Genomic DNA, 18130 nt, shown 5'->3' on the forward strand with positions numbered 1-18130 from the left:
GGTGATGATACCAGTCATGTCAGAAGTTACAGGTTCTGCTTCCTACAATTCAAGTATATTTTAGGAGATAAAGTTACAGATGTATCAGGTACGTCAACTGTCATAGTTGATAATTGGTAGGAGATTAAGGAATGGTCAGGTCTGGGATTTCAGGAGTATCTTGCCAACTTTGTACAGCTCGTCTCCTTTCCTTTGCACTGGGAGGTTTTAAAAAAGACTTGGGCATTTCTCTGTATTAGGTAATGATAGATGGTTTATTTAGCAGACTCGCAAGAGCTACAGCAGTCACTACTGAAAAATCATCCTCTGAGCTCGAGTTGGAATTGTCATAATTATTAACAGCTTTAGGAATAGAAACTGAAGAGTACAGACAGCCCTCGGTTAGCAGCAGGGGTTCTGTTCCTGGCCGCCTACTTTAAGCGATTTTCGACACTGAGCAACTTTAAAACCTACAGCCGCTGCACACCTTCTTTTGAAATACTAGACCAGTTTACAATGCCCTAGACCAGTCAAATTCGTCTTGTGATAATCCGATTTTATGAGAGACCAAATTACAATAGCCTCACTTTATCCCATCTTCTAGTTACATAAGTTCAAAAACAGCAAAAGAGTGATGAAAGTATGGTTTTAACGTTATACTTGTTGCGTAAACATGTACAGCCATGAACAACCAAACGAGAAACAACTTTTATTTTCTAAGTACAACCGAATTGGATAACAAAATCCTATTTTAATCATCGTACTATAGTACACTGTTACAGTAGTTGTTGTAGATGACGTTGTGTAGAATAGGACTGAGATATCTTAATGTAACAACTTTATTCGCTATAGATCAAAGATCAATATAGATCGAAGATCAATCGGGAAATACACTGTTAAATTTAAACCTAGTTATAGCTAAAGCTGGGAAAACTGTTCAAGCTGCTAATGACCATTATCGTGCATCTGCAACAAGGATAAAACTCCAGTAAACGTATGCCATCAGACAACTGTAGATAAAACTGATATAAAATCATTTTAATCAAAACTATTGTGCATGAAAGAACACATTTTACTGTTGGTTTCACGCCGATATAAGATAAATAATGTAAAGTTCGTATTACTATGATATAAAGGAAAATTGCAAATGGAATAGAGTAATTTTTTTTACTCAATAAACATGCCGCCAACGTAATCCGTTAACGAAAAAAAAATTAGTTCACAATCATAACGAGACATATCCAAGTCACATTTCCACCTAAAAACCTGTCGTATAAGGAAAAATAACCTTGTCTCATATAAATCAAGTATCTAGATATTCGTTTATGCTAACTAGAAGCAAGAAAAGTCGCTCAGAATTGCGTTAAATATGGTGAAACAAACTCATATTTGCCATCAGCTAATTTCTAAACAAAACATTGGCCGCTCTGTGGAATACTGGCTTAGTACAGTGGACCCCCTGTATTCGCGTTTTCCAGATTCGCGGACTCACACATCTGCGGATTTCTCTCGGGAACATTTCCTCTCATTATTCGTGGAAAATCGGCATATTCCGGGTATTTTTCTATGAAAAATATCCACAAATTCCTGGTTTTTTTTATCAGTTTCATCATAAAATGCACTTTTTGTGATAAAGCTATTAAAAAAACCAAGTATCAAAATTTTTAGTGGGTTTTTCTTGAGTTTTAACTAACAAAATAGGCTGTTTTCAGTATTTTTATAGGGGTTCCAACTATTCGCGGGTTCTAACTATTCACGGGGAGGGTCTGGTACGCATCCCTCGTGAATAAGGGGGGACCACTATATTTTATAATACAATAATTTGAGAATATATACCATATTATTGGATACAGTAAAGTAATGTATAACTTTTTAAAAGATTTATGTAAAAGATGCATATATTTACTTTTTCTTCAGTGCTTATCTTAATTTTCATCACTATGCCATTGACATAGCAGCAGCATCTGGAGCTCGTACGGTCTAACCTCAATATTTTGCTCGCATAACAAAGTAAAAAATTGACCAAGTTGCACAGTTATCTGCATAACTTTTTAAAAGATTTATGGAAAAGATGCATATTTACTCTTTTTTCATTGCTTATCTTAATTTTCTTCACTATGCCATTGACATAGCAGCGGCATCTCGAGCTCGTACGGTCGTACCTCAATTTTTTGCTTGCATAACACAGCAAAAAATTGACCAAGTTGCACAGTTATCTTTTGTACTTCTATCCCATGGAAAAACAAACAAATTGCTGTGTTGCAAAATCTAACATATATGCGAGTTTTGTCTCTTAAAATCAATTTATGCAACAATTGTAAATATAATTTGTTATAAAAACGTGATTCAATGATAAAAATAAAAATTGTATTATTCGGGCGCGACTGAACAACCTATTGTCTTCATCATGTGAAGGGCTGTTACAAAGACTTCAAATGGACATGCAAACTGCCAGTGTATCATATTTATGTACAAAAATAATAAAATACTGTGTAATACGTTTTTCATACACATTTTAAATACAAATGCATGAAAACTTATATAAAAAAGCTGAAGCTTCATTAACAAAATGTGTTATAATTAGCTCCCAAATTAATAAAATATAACCATGTGAAGTCTTTGTAAATGCATTTTTTGGAACAGCGGCGGACAAGAAGGAACATGAAAAAACCATCCTCTGATAACGTGGAAGGCAGTAAAATAAGCTGCCTTAATTTGTATCATATTTATGTACAAAAATAAAAATACCCTATACGTAGTATATTTTCATACACATTTTAAAAATAAAAGCATGAACATTTATGAAATCGACACATCGATCTCTAAATTTGTATTTTTTTTTAACTATATTTTCGGAAGAGCGGCAGGCGGCGGCTCACAAGAACAAACATGAAAAAACATCCTCTTTGATAACTGGAGGGTAGTTTCAAAAGCTGCCTTTATATCATATTTATGTGCAGAAATAAAAATACCCTATATGTAATACATTTTCATACACATTTTAAACATAAAAGCATGAACATTATAAAATCAACACATCAATTGCTAAATTTGCACTTTTTTAACTCAATATTTTCGGAATAGCGGCAGGCGGCAGCTCACAAGAATGAACATGAAAAAACATCCTCTTTGATAATGTGAAGGGCAGTTTTAAAAGCTGCCTTTTTATCATATTTATGTGCAGAAATAAAAATACCCTATATGTAATACATTTTCTTACACATTTTAATTATAAAAGAATGAACATTTTTAAATTGACACATCCATAGCTAAATTTGCTATTTAACTTGATATTTTCTGCATAGAACAGAGTCAGAGACATATATTTTATCCTAATGCCTATGTAATAACTCAATAAAATTTTTTAATATCATTTGCATAACCTTTATGGTCTGAACGGTATTTCTACAAATGTATGTACTCATTAGACATAACGGCGCTAGCGGCGCTGTTAACCAAAAATTGTGCCGTAAAAGTATCTTGAAATACCTTAATTTTTTCTTGAATATTTTTTATGACTGCCGTAAAACCGATTCGCCGCCAAGCGATTGTACCGTTAACCTCGGGCCGCTTGTATCCATCATGGCCTGGAATATGCTGGGACTCTCCAGCAAAATGGAATTATGATATAAGTTACCCTATTTTTCCAAAACTGAATCATTTCATAGGGACCATCAAACCTTGGACACAGTTTATTGGTTGTGAGATGACCCATAAGGGCAACTTTCCTCAGGAATAAGGTACCCTTCCTGAAAGGCTGATAGCGTGGGTGACCTTCAGCCCAAGGATTCCTGGTTTCAGCTGACAAGAGATGGAGACTCTTTACGTCATGGGCTGTTTTCTAAATCTCAGCAGGCATACAACCTAATTCAGAAAGCAAAGAGTGGTTGTAACTGAGGAGGACTCTTAGCAAGTGCTTATCCCACTTATGAGCATCATCAACTGGGACTCGTAATAATTCACCAATGGTGTGATTTACATGTTGAACGGCTCCATTACTGGAAGGTTTGTGAGGTGTGGTTTTAACATTTATAATATTATACTTTTCCATCAGAGCACTGAATTCACGGGAAATAAATTCTGGACCATTGTGTGTCAGAATTCGGACTGGCACTCTAGGAATAGGTGGGAAAACACGTTCTTCAGTAGCCTGGCAGATTGTTCTAGTTTGCTTATCCTGAATGGGAGTTGTAGTAACCCACTTTGAGTAGTGGTCAACTATCATAATGCAACCAATGTAACCAGTAGATGAAGTAGGAAGGCTGATGAGGTCCATAGCAACCAATTCAAATGGGGTTGAGGTAGAGATGTGAAGGGTTGGGGGAATGACTACTTCCTGTGACACCTTACACATCTGGCATTCCTTACATAACTGGAACCAAGTGACCATCTCTCAGTTTCTTGAACAGGAGATCTTGGTATACCCTAAATTCCAACCACTACTCTTAAACCTCTTCAAAGAGTGAGGTAATTGAGAGGCAGTTACTCCAGAGTGCACCATCCTTTTATTGGCCTGGAGTTGACGGTGTTTACTCTGTTTTTCACTCAACTCATCATGTGAAATAATGGCATTACCATAAAAGTAAGGATGATTTCTACCATCCAGTGACAAGTTTTTCGCCATCTTGACAGAACTGGTTGATGTGACAGTGAGTGTTCAACTTGATGACAACTGCATTATCAGAACACAGTCGTCCATTTAGAGCAACTAATTTCAAGTTAGCTTTGGTTAGCAAAGTTTTGTCAAGGATAACAGAAATCCATATTCCCAGCTGAGACAATGTCAAAGGGGAAAAGTGGTAACCTTTGCCCACTTGATCCTTCCAAATCTAGTTGGGCTGTTCCCAGAACTATACAGTTCTGTCCAGTGAACTCCTCAACTACATCAACAGTTGAAGTGTCATATGAAATATCCTCAGTAAACACAGACTCATTCACCAGACATACAAGAGCACAGCAATGAATTTGTTCCTACACTGTATACAAACCCTCCGTCCTTTACTTAGCATAGATTGCAGCTCAGCTGAAACTACCGGCTAATACATTCTTTTATATACTGAGGTAGTAACTACCGGGCCAGTAGTTACCTGCCTGGCCGTGGGGAAGCACCACCTCCCCACTGGCATCACTATGAGTACAGCTGGCACTGAGGAAAGACTTGTCTCTTTTGCTCTTGCTGGCTTGTTGAAATTCATAACATTCTTTTTCTCTTTCTAGCTGAATGCGAGTATGTCTGACAATATGGTTATGTGTTCCTGCCGTGGTGTCCCAGGCCGTAGGTGTGGGACTTTCATGAGCAGGATTGATAGAGACCCTCACTCCCTTTGTCCTGCTTGCAAGGGGCATTCCTGTACATCGGAATCCCCCTGTGAGGAGTGTCGTACTTGGTCGCCTGCCCAGTGGGTTGAGTATCCCCGGTGGCGAAGTAAGAAGAAGAAAAAGATTCTTTGCCCTAACCTCCTGTTGTTTCTGCTCGATGTCGTCCTGGCTGTCCATCTAAGAGGGTTTTTCACCCTCCTGCCAGGGCTGATCCCTTTCCCACTGCCTCCACAGCAGTCAATGGCTGAGAGGTCAGCAGCCCTTTTCAATCAGGGGTGGTCGAGGGTGAGGCAAACGTGGCAAAAGGAAGAGAGTCCGCCAGATCAGTGAGGAGGGCACTCCCTCCACTCTGCCACCTGTGGGGGAGATGCCTGCAAGCCAGATGGACGAGGTGGCGGTATTGGATGCTGACCGTCCTCCGACACGGGTATCGCGCCCCGTTCATCAACTCTCCCCCTCCTCTGATTCGACCCCTGAAGACGTCCTCATCCTATCGTCAGGGATCAATGAAAGATCTCGCCCTTCAGGCGGAAGTCCAGAACATGCTGATGAAGGATGCTCTCGAGGAGGTCCTCGACGAGTCTCTAGGCTTCTTCAGTTGACTCTTTCTTGTAAAGAAGGTGTCTGGAGGCTGGAGTCCGGTCATCTACCTCTCAGCCCTGAACGAGTTCATTCAGCAAACCCCGATTAGGATGGAGACCCCCGGCACAGTCAGACAGGCCATTCATCCTCTGGATCACATGGTGACGATCGACCTAAAAGGCGCATACTTCCAGATCCCAATCTATCCATTGTCCAGGAAGTATCTTTGTTTTGTTGTAGTGGACAGAGTGTTCTAATTCAAGGTCCTATGTTTTGATCTCTCCACAGCTCTGCAAGTCTTCACTCAGGTGTTCACCCTAGTGTCGACATGGGCTCATCGCCAGGGCATTCGTCTATTTCGTTACGTAGACGATTTAGATGATACTAGCACCCTCGATGGAACTGCTTCATCTCCACCGAGACAGGGTTGTGGCGTTTTGTCACGATCTGGAGATCATGGTTAACTGCAAGAAATCCTCTCTAGAGCCCTCTCAGCCACTGGTGTATCTCGGTATGATCCTCAACATCATTGCAGGAAAAGCCTTTCTGACCCCAGAAAGACTGGAGCGCTTCCGAAGTGTCGCTCTGCCCTTCCTTCAACAGTCCCAGCTGCCAGCACATCAGTGGCAACAGTTGCTGGGACATCTGGCCTCGCTGGAATGCCATGTTCCAAATGGTCGGATGCACCTTCGATCCTTTCAGTGGGGTCTGAAGAATCGTTGGTCACAAAGTCATGATTCTCCTCATGAACTAGTCCCAGTGGAGGAGAACATGCGCTCCGATCTCGAGTGGTGGCTGGACGACGCGAACCTGTTGAAGGGCTCCTCTCTCCAGTCTTGTCCACCTGATCTGCTCCTGTTTACGGACGCATCCAAGGAAGGATGGGGCGCGCACCTACTGCAATACCTGGCTACGGGCCTATGGTCCGACCAGGAACGTCGAGATCGTATCAACATGCTGGAACTTCGAGCTGCCGTCCTGGCACTCCAGCACTTCAGCTCTCTTCTGACAGGTCACTCAGTGGCACTGATGAGCAACATCACCACCGTAGTGGCATATGTGAACCGTCAAGGTGGTACCGTGTCTCTGCAGCTATGCCAACTAGTAGTGCAGATTCGTAAATGGGCAGCTCTCAACTTGGTAGGGTTGACAGCTCGGTTCATTTCAGGCAAACGGAACATTGTGGTGGACAGTCTGACCAGGAGGACACAGATCGTTGGCTCCGAATGGTCTTTGGCTCCTCGGATAACGAACTAAGTCTCGAGTTTGTTGGGTTCCCCAACGATAGACCCATTCGCTACCGCTCTAAATCGGAAGTTACCGATTTACTGCTCTCCAGTTTGGCGTTAGAGGACGCGTTCCAGCACCCCTGGGACTGCCTCGACATATATGCTTTTCTGCCATTTTGCCTGTCTAGGCAGGTGTTGAATCAAGTGCGAGCCACACCTTCCCTGGCCATGACGCCAGTAGCGCCGAAATGGCCTCACATAGAATGGTACCCGGACCTTCTACTTCTGCTGGTAGAGACTCCGAGAGTGCTACCGCCACTCCCCGACCTCCTATACCAACCACATGTGAGGATCTTCTACAATGCGGTGAGCTTTTTTAGATCTTTTTTTTTACATCTTTTTGCGAGAGGCTGGGACAGCATTGTCATGATACCTCAGGAAGTCCAAGTGGGCCATCTTCTGTGGTTGGTGTGGTTGGAGAAGCCATTCTCCTCTCAGAGCCTCTATCCCCTTGATTGCCGACTTCTTTCTCTACCTCCAGAGAGAGAAGCTCCTTTCAGTCTCAGCGGTAAAAGGCTATCGCTCGGCCTTGAGCCAAGTCCTCAGACTGAAGGGAATTGATCTCTCTTCCTCTGAGGAACTCTCCATGCTCTTACAAAGCTTTGAACAGGGTTGCACTCCGGTATTGGCAAAGCCTCCTCCCTGGGACATTGTTGCTGTCCTCAGGTCTTTGAAGAGAGCTCTGTATGAACCGTTTGATTATATATTGTATAATTGTTATTGGTATTTTATGTATTGTTGAAATATGGTGGGTGTCCTATATATGGACAGCATATGGTTGATTCTAGAAGGTGTCTGTTGATGTATTTAAGTTGTGTTGTGACGTCATAGGCTGTGACGTCATAGACAAGATGGCGGCGGCGTCAGGGGGATGTAAACAATAACACTGGGTAGTAGAAGGCAATTGCTGGTGGTGTATGGTTGGTAGGAGAGAGCTCTCTGTCTGGTAGGAGTTTTTGGGTTGTAAGTCTTGTTGTGTTGTTGTTCTAAGGTGATTTCTGGAGTATACTGGAGTTGGAGAATGCGTGCAGGTTGGTAGATTATTCATTTGTGTAAATAAATGAGGTTAGGCTAGGCTAAAATTCAAACTGGTAGCAGAGCGTGGTTGATCAAAGATGCCTGGATCCGACTGTGAACAAAGGGAGACTACTAGATGGAGAAGGGAATGTCCTAGGTTTAGCGGGATACAAGAAGAATACAAAGAATGGAAAGGTCAAGCCAAAGATTGGCTATTGTTGTATGGAGAAGATACAAAATACCCGGCGATAGAAATGAGAACGAGCTTTAAAGGGAAAGCCCGAGAACTAGTGGAAGGATTAGATAGAGATAAACTTACTGGTACAGATAAAGCCTATCTAAAAGACTCGGTAATGGAGAATTACAGCAGAATAAAAAGATACATTCTAATAAGAAGAGAATATAGTGAAAAGATGGCGGATTATTTAATTAGATACGAGAAGGCCGCATCTGAGTGTGAAAGAGCAATGGAGAAAGGTACGCTTGAAGGGGAAGTAGAGGGTTATCATGTAATAGAGCAAGCAAATCTCACGGTAAATAAAAAACAAATGGTATTATTGCCTTGTGTGCAAGAAAAGCCAGAGTACGAAACAGTGTCGCAAACAATGAAAAGACTATATGAGGGATTAGGGACTAAAGAGGAACGGGAATGTTGGGGATCGTCAGAAGGCAATGCCAGTTCTGGGAGAGGGAGGGAAAACCAGAGATATCGGGGAAGATGGAACCGAGGTAGGGGTGGCAGAAATCCTATAAACAAAGAAGGGAAGGTAACAGTATGTGCGATATGTAGCTCTGAATGGCATTGGGCTAGGGATTGTCCTCAGAATTTTCATAATAGGAAGAAAACTGAAACAAGGCTAGAAGAAAATAAGCTGAAAACAGAAACTGGGACAGAAGAAGAAGAGGTTTATGTAGGAGAAGTTAATAAAATAGTGGGAGGTCGTTGATGCAATTTTGGACACGGTGTAAATCAACAGTTTGCGGGGAATTGTGACTAGCACGTATTGTCATGGATTTGAGTCAAGAAGTATTGTCATGGATAGGTAAGCAAACCATGAGTAAAATGGGAATGACCCATTTTACTCATGGGAAATTGAAGGGGAAATTTGACAAAAAATTGTCAAAGTAGAAGTATTAGGGGGAATGAAAGAAGAGTTAAGAGAAGACGAACAGGGTCATTTAGGAGTACCTATAAGGAGGAGGAAGGTAGAAGAATTATTACTGGAGGGTTGGAAGGGAAAGAATCTGAGGGAAATTAAGAACACAATGAAGAAATTACATTTACAGTTTGGTCATGGAAAAGGAGATAAAATATGGAAGCTAACAGAGGAAGCACAATGGAGTAATGGGTTAATCGAAAAAGAAAAAGAGGAAATAAGAAAGTTGCTAACGGAACTGATTGAAAATTGTGAGGTTTGTAAAAGATACAAAAGAAACCCCGCCAAACCAGTAGTAGGCTTTTCTTGGAGTAAAACGTTTAATGAAGTTGTAGCAATGGATGTGGGAGAGATAGAAGAGAGAAAGTTCTTGGTAATAGTGGATATGGCAATGAGGTATTGTCAGGCCTGTTGGATAAAAGATAAGAAACCAGAAACTATAATAAAGACATTTTTTGAGTGCTGGTTTGCTATATTTGGAGCGCCCTCCAAAATATTGTCAGATAATGGGAGAGAATTTCAAAATGAAAAAGTAAGGAGGATGGCAGAAAGATGGAATCTCCGTGGAGCAACGGGTTATGTGAAAAGACCGTAGGCATGATCAAGGGAAGTGTAAGAAAGATGATGGAGGAGGAGGAAGTAGATTGGTCCATAGCATTGAAATGGGTAGTGAGTGCTAGGAACTGCTTAATGAATAATGGAGGTTTCTCTCCCAACCAATTAGTATTTGGAAAAAACCCTTCACTGCCTAACCTAATGGGAGAAGAAAGTTCAAGTCCTGCAAGCAGAGAAAAAGGGATCGAAGAGGGTATGGTAAGGGACACAATGAATGCAATGCACAAGGCCAGAGAAGCGTTTATAAAATATAAGTTGTAATAAAATAAGAATAGCGTTAAACAAAAACATCAGAGAACATAAATTTGAAGAAGCAGTGGTAGGAGATGAGGTATTCTATAAGAAGGAAAATGAAAATGAATGGAGAGGACCTGCTCAGGTAGTGGGAGTATCGGGGAAAACAATAATAGTCAAACATGGGGATTCTTAAGAGAAGTAGCTAGGATACATGTGACTAGGATTCAACGATGATCACCAGATACAGAAGAGATATCTGCTAGAATAGATAAATCCCATGGTGTGTAAGGTAGATCAGATGGCCCAAATGAAGGGAAAGTAGATTGACAAGAAGTAGAGGAGATAATAGTAGGTGGGAGAAGGAATGCAGACACAGAAGAGACTATAGAAAGAGAGGTGGTAGAGGAAACAGTGGAGGATACCGGGGAAAGTGGGTCAATAGAAGGCGAGTTAATGGAAGAGATACCAAAATTCAAAAAGGGAAATAGAGTTATAAACACAGATGCAGGACAACTAGAAGAATGGACTATATTAGGTCTTGCAGGAAAAAGATCAAGCCAAGCACGGGCTGATTCGTACAATGTACAAGACTCACAGTCAGGTGACAAAGGGTGGCTTAACTTGAGGGATTAATAGTCAGGTAGAAAAAATTGAAGATGAAGAGGTGTTGCTGGGATTTGAAAATAGAAGCATAATGGAAGCTAAAGAAAAAGAACTTCAATGTTGGAGAGATAACCAGGTATATGAGGAGGTAAATGATGTTGGACAAAAAGCTATATCTACAAGATTGATAGTAACTGAAAAAATAAAAGGGGGGGAAAGGATATGTAAAGCAAGATTGGTAGCTAGAGGGTTTGAAGAAGAGATGGCAGAGTGGGAAAAGGATGCTCCCATATGCAATGCTGAAATTTTAAAATTCTGTCTAACCATAATAAAGGTGAAAAATTGGAATTGTTATACGTACATTGGATGTCAAAACTGCATATTTACAAGGTGACGAGATACAAAGAGAATGTATTTGAAGCCACCGAGGGAAGATGGTTGGATGGGATTGTGGAAGTTGAAGAAAACCATCTATGGGCTCAAGGATGCAGCAAAAGCATGGTATTGTAAAGTGGTGAAAGTAGTGAAGGAGCTTCAAGGTGAGAGAAGTAGACGTAGAACGTAATATATTCTTTTGGAAAAAGGACAATAAATTGAATGGCATTTTGTGTACACACGTAGATGATTTTTGCTACGGAGGAACTGAAGGATTCTTAAAGGAAACGATGAGGAAATTGAAGGGGAAATTGCAAGTAGGTGAACAAGAGAGTAAAAGGTTCAAGTTTATAGGAGTAGTAATAGAGCAGAAGGTGACTAGATTTTCCCTTAATCAGTGGCAGTATATAAATTCTATAAGAGAACCAGAGGCTAGAAGATATACAGGTAATAGAGTGCTAGAACAAAAGGAGTTAACTGAGTATAGATCAGTGGTAGGACAGCTGAATTAGGTATCGCTACATACGATGCCAGAAATATCATATGATGTTAGCGAATTAAGTAAAGCATTTAAAGAAGGAACAACTCAGGATATGAAGAAGCTTATTAAAATTGTGAGAAAAACTAAGAGCATGATGGGGGAAGTTACAATAAGTGAGATGGAAGAAGAAAGGATTTATTGGGAAGCCTATGCAGACGCTTCATTTGGAAACAGAAGATGGCCATACTCAACTGGGTTATATTATTTCCTTGAGAGATGGGAAGAGGAGAAGTCCCATATGGTGGAAGTCTAGGAAATCCAGGAGAGTGGCAAAATCCACCATTGAGGCCGAAGCCCTGAGTGTTGGGGAAGCTGTAGAAGGATTGATATATTTCAAGTATTTGTGGGAAGAGGTAGTAGGAGGGAGAAATTTAGAAGCTTTGGTTAACACTGATAGTAAAACACTAATGACCGCCATCAAATTGAGCACTGGTGTAAGTAGCAAGAGATTAAAAATAGATATTGCAGACATAAGGGAAACCATTGAATCCGGGGAAATAAAGGTGAGATGGATAAAAGGAAAGGAGTAAGTGGCTGATGTATTAACTAAAGCAGGAGTTTCAGGGGAATGAATTGGAAATTATGTAGAGGGTAAAGAGTTGGAGGATGAAGGAAATTAAGAGGGGACTAGGTTAGGAAACAGTCGGAGGGGAGGGAGAAAGAGATAAGGGTGATTATGTATTGTATAATTGTTATTGGTATTTTATGCATTGTTGAAATATGATGGGTGTCCTATATATGGACAGCATATGGTTGATTCTAGAAGGTGTCTGTTGATGTATTTAAGTTGTGTTGTGACGTCATAGGCTGTGACGTCATAGACAAGATGGCGGCGGCGTCAGGGAATGTAAACAATAACACTGGGTAGTAGAAGGTACGTGGTGGTGGTTTATGGTTGGTAGGAGAAAGCTCTCTGTCTGGTAGGAGTTTTGGGTTGTAAGTCTTGTTGTGCTGTTGTTCTAAGGTGATTTCTGGAGTATACTGGAGTTGGAGAATGCATGCAGGTGGGTAGATTATTCATTTGTGTAAATAAAAGGGGTTAGGCTAGGCTAAAATTCAAACCGTTATCCCTGGCATCTGATAGGGATCTCACCCTGAAAATGGTTTTTCTTCTCGCCCTTGCTTCCTCCAAGCGAGTTAGCGAGCTTCATGGCCTAGCCTATACTGTCGCTCATATTGAGTGCTGGACCAATGCCTGCTTCAGCTTCGTCCCTGAGTTTGTTGCGAAAACCTAGAATCCGGCCCAGGTCGATTCTCGGTTTTCTTCATTCCAGGTTGTGAGCCTGAGCACAGGAACCAAAGACCCCGATGAGCTACTTCTCTGTCCTCTGAGAACACTGAGGCACTATCTCCAATGGACCAGCTCTACTCGACCCACCTTACAACATCTCTTTGTCAGTACGGGCCTGTCAAAGAAGAGGGTTACGAGGAATACCATTTCACATTGGATTCAAGAGGTGATTTGCCGTACCCTCTCCCCTCCCTCTTCTCCACTTGCTTGCTGGTAGCAGTTGAGTGAAGGCTCATGATGTGTGTGGAATGAGCACATCGCTTGCCTTCAAGAAGAACCTCTCTGTTACCCAGGTGATGGAAGCTGGAACATAGTCTCGCCCTTCCACCTTTACCAGGTTCTTCCTTAGAGACTGTACCCACAGCTACCTCAACACAACTGACCTTGGTCCTGTGGTAGCCGCACAGCAAGTGGTTTAGCTGCCTCTGTGCCCTCAGAGGTTGGACGTATCGAATCGAGGATTGAGGTTCCGTATCAGGCTGGGGTTGAATGTGAGAGTATGACTGGCCTATTTTCCTTTCACCTTTTCCCCTTACTTGGGGCCACAGCATTGAAACCCGTTCTCTGGCACCGATTTCGATACTGGTAAGCATTCCATGTCCAACTAGTGGTTTTTCTGTAGACACACAGAAGTCAGTCTCCACACTCCTTTCTGAGGGGGAGTGTGCTGCAACCCAACAAACCCGTTATGATTATATAGCCTGGTTTTAGTTGCCAGAGAGAGTTCTACGCTCGCGCCTCTGATAGCCAGGCCGTCACTCATCAGGTCGCATTTTCCATGGCTCTTGGTTGGGGGGGGGGGAAGGATCCACGACCCCTAGCTATAAGCCCGGGTCCTGGCATCCCAGGTTCCATTCTCAGCCAGCAAGACAGGACTTCCATCCTTACCCCAGGATGAGTCTCCTAAGTAAAGGACGGAAGTTTTGTATACGGTGTAGGAACAAATGACATTTTTGAAAGTGAAATGTATTTTTCCCTAACCATATAAACCTGGAGTCCTTTACTTGTATGGTCCTGCTAAACACCCACCCTCTTGATTCAGGGGTCATCATCAAAGTCCAGGCTGTAATCAAAGTGACGACTCAGTGAGCTGGTGGGGAGGCGGTGCTTCCCCACCGCCGGGCAGGTAACTACTGGCCTGGTAGTTACTACCTCGGTATACAAAAGAATGTACATATTAGCCGGTAGTTTCACCTGAGCTGCAATCTATCCTAAGTAAAGGACTCCAGGTTTGTAAGGTTAGGGAAAAATACATTTTACTTTCAAAAATGTCATATTTCCCAGGATGACAGGTATTATGTTGACAGTAAGGCACCAGAGGAACAGTTTCAGTGGCATACAACACTTCAGGGCACTAAGGGTACACCTCAAACTTTTCAGCAATGAAAACTTCTGGTCCATCTTCAGGTTTTGAACTTCTCACCTTACACCCTTCAATTACAGTAGTAGGGCAGACAAGTTCTTTTGTTCAATGATTTTGTTAAAATGTATTCCAGCCAGACTCTGAAGTTAAATCCTATGGGGATCCTTGACCAAGGGATAGCAATACACCACAGGATGACTCGCCCAAAATGAAGCAGAATTTCCAGGCTGAATAATTTGGAAAATGCTAATAATAATTTTAGAGTAGGAACAGTGCCTGGATATTTCGCGGCCTAGCTCCGGTTTCTATTGACCTTGTTGAGTTTAAAACCTAGACAGTTTGCATCTTTAAGGAACTGTTGCACCAGAGCTTCACGAAGCTTTTCTCCCATCTGTAAGGAGTTATCAGGCAAGCCTTGTTCCTCACTCAACAATTCCAGTGTGATTTCAAGAGACTCAGTCAAAATCTGGACCACCACTGACCTTGGTGTTTACTTTCAGGCCAGTAGGAAGTATGTATTGTCATACTTGGGCTAGGGTCATGACAGTTCATCCAGTGGCCTAGCTGATTGACTATCTACCATCTTCATGTTCTGGAGATAAACAAGTGGATGGTGGTCTGAATAAATTGCAATGAACTGGCCATATAAAAATTACCTGAATGTCTTTACACCCCACCTAAGAGCAGCTAGTTCGCTCTCAATAATGGGGTAACTGATCTCACAATTAAGGAAGGACATAGAGGCATAGGCGATTGTGACCTGCGCTCCATTCTGCTCCTGACACAAACAGGCTCCGGCCCCTCGCCAGATGCATCCACGTATAGTTCAAGGGGCTTAGCTTCAGGAGAGTAGTTGGGGTATGAAAGGGTAATATATTCCTTAATTAGCTCCTTCAGGCAATTAAAGGAAGGCACCGTCCATCTCGGGCTTCCAAGTCAACTTCCTGGACCCAAGTCTCTTACGACCTCCAGTAAGGAAAGATAATAAGATAATGGTTTAGCAACCACAGAACACATTGGAACATCCTTCCTCTGGAAGTTCACTAGGCTGAGGAAGCTTCCCAGTTCCCACACTTTAGTGGGCTTAGGGAAGGTTTCCACTTTTATATAATCTGTCAGCTTCTTCATACCAGAACAGCACTAAGTGTCCCAGATACCTACTGTACTTCAGACTGAACCCATGAACACTTCTGAAGTTTAATCTTCAGCCCATGATTCTGTAAGATTGTCAGTACACAGTCAAGTAGTTCAAGGTGCTCCTTGAAAGAGGTTCCCAAAATAAGGATAGCGTCGATATAAGCAATTACTGTGGCTTTTGAGAACTCTTCTAGGATATGCTTCTTGAACTGCCAGTGGCATTAGGCAGTAGAAAATGCAATATATTCCTTGCTATTCTCTGACATTGGGAGCTGATAATAGCCTCTCACTAAGTCAATGGTGGTAAAGTACTTTACCCCATGAAGGCTAAAAACGGAGTCTTCCATATTAGGCATTGGGAATTTTTCCGGTACCGTTGCTTTATTAAGCTGATGGTAGTCCACAAAAAGTCTAATGCTAGCATCTTTCTTGAGGACTGGAATGACAGGAGAAGACCATGGAGAAATACTGGGTTCAGTTATCCATAAGTCACACAGTTCTTTGCACTGTTATTCAATGGCATCTGTTATGGGCTGAGAGAACCTCCTGAGTCACATGCCATCTTGACTCGCCTGAGCAGGCCCTTGTGGCCCAAGTCCACTATGACCCCTAAGGTATAGACCACTGCGGGGTTCCTCCTCTCTCTTTCTTAGAGAGATGGTGGATGTGGCTGTAGACAAGCGAAGAGTTGAAGATAATGACTGTTTCGTCCACCAGGCAGTGACGATGTCTTTGAAGTGTGCTCGAGGAAAAACCCAAGAGAGTTCTTCCTCTTCTGCTCAGAAATATCCTTTTCAGCCCTCTTCTTCCTCAGGAAAGGAAGGTCATGGTAGCAAAGAGAACAAGAATTAAGGGAAATGTTAGGGGTGACATTCCCCCCCTCTAGCTGCTGACATCGGTGGGGGTGTGCCTGTCTTGCCATTGGGCAACTTAGCAGTGATGCGAACTGAGACCTGGATAGTGGATATCCTTCATGAGGGGTATCTACTTCCCTTCAAGTCTCGGCCTCCTCTCACCAATCTCCCAGTCCATCTCCAAACTTATGTAGTACCCTGTTCATCAAAGGACTTGGAACTCAAGAAAGAAGTGTAAGCCATGCTGACAAAAGGCGCAATAGAAGTCATCTCGGACTGGTCACCAGGCTTTTACAGCCGCATCTTTGTCGTGGAGAAAGGTTCAGGGGGTTTGAGACTGGTCATAGACCTTTCTTCCCTGAACCAATTTGTTCACCAGACTGTTCACAATGGAGACAGCATACTCAGTGCTGGCATTTGTCAGGGAGAACAACTTCATGCTGATGGTGGATCTGAAGGATGCTTATTTCCAAATATGTACCCATCCATCAGTCCTCTTGGAAGTAACTTTGCTTTATCTTTGGGGAGACAGTATTTCAGTTAAGGGCACTCTGTTTCAGACTCTCAACTGCTCCTCAGGTGTTGACAAGTGTTCACCCTTGTCTTGGCTTGGGCCCTCTCGCACGGGATATATCTGTTGAGGTATCGTGGCGATTGGTTAGTCCTGTCGAGCTCCCAATTGCAGTTGCTTCTGGACAGGGATTCCTATCTCAAATTTGGCGTACCCTCTGGATTGTGATCAACTTTGAGAAATCTTATCTTATCCCCAAGCAGAGGATAAAGTACCTGGGCATGCTGATCAATATAGCAGTAGCAAGAGTCTTCCCCTCAGACTCTGGCATCAACAAGTACAAGAAGGCAGCACAGTTTTTCCCGTCTCAATGGGAACAACCATCACGGCAGTGGCAAGTTTAGTCGGTCACCTGCCATCTGGGGAGAAGCTGGTCCCTCATGGATGTCTTTATCTGCATTCTCTTCAATGGAGAATGAGGGAGTAATGGTGTCCATCTCAGGGTCCTCAATCCTTCCTCATTCCTCTCTTGGAGGAGGTGAGGAGGGCCTTGGAGTGGTGGCTAGACAACAGGAACCTCTCGATAGGAGTAACCCTGTGTACCCCCCTCCCGACATGCTTCTGTATTCGGATGCATCGGCCAAGGGTTGGGGCACACACCTGGAGGAGTTGCTGACCTTGAGGGTTTGGGACTAACTCAAAAGACACCTCCATATCAGTGTCCTGGAACTCAAGGTGGTCTTCCTGGCAGAGTGATGGGGCACTCCATGGTGATGATGAGGAGCGACAACATCATGGCAGTGGCACATGTCAACAAGCAGGACCTTGTTTCTCCACAGCTCCATCAGTTGACAGTGCAGGTGCACGAGTGGATGGTGGCTCACTCGGTAGAGTTGTCAGCCAGATACATTCCGGGCGAGATCAGTTGATAGGGACAGAGTGGTCCCTACACCAGGATGTAGCCAAGAGGTTGTTCGACCTGGGGGGCTGACCATTAAGACTTGTTTGCCATCCAGCACAACAGAAAATTTCAGATTTTTTTTTGCTCAGTTATATTGGACCCGTGTGCAGGTGCATAGGTCGCATTCCAGAACCCATGGGACAACCTCGATGCCTATCCCTTCCCTCCTTTCTGTCTGATTCACAAGGTGATCAGTAGGGTGCTGTCCACCTTGAATCTCAGGATGATTCTGGTGGCTCCCAAATATTACCCTACTTATGTAATATGAATGCTAGAAATTATTAAGATACATTTTATTT

At 42.7% G+C, this 18130-nt stretch overlaps 1 protein-coding gene across 11 annotated transcripts in view; it reads left to right on the forward strand.

The window, feature by feature from the left end:
• LOC135219912 (nitric oxide-associated protein 1-like) overlaps positions 1-18130 on the forward strand; it is a 120258-nt gene that overhangs the window by 60606 nt on the left and 41522 nt on the right. The window lies entirely within an intron of this gene.

Source organism: Macrobrachium nipponense, chromosome 1 (genome assembly GCF_015104395.2).
Source record: "Macrobrachium nipponense isolate FS-2020 chromosome 1, ASM1510439v2, whole genome shotgun sequence".
In the NCBI taxonomy this organism is placed as follows: domain Eukaryota; kingdom Metazoa; phylum Arthropoda; class Malacostraca; order Decapoda; family Palaemonidae; genus Macrobrachium; species Macrobrachium nipponense.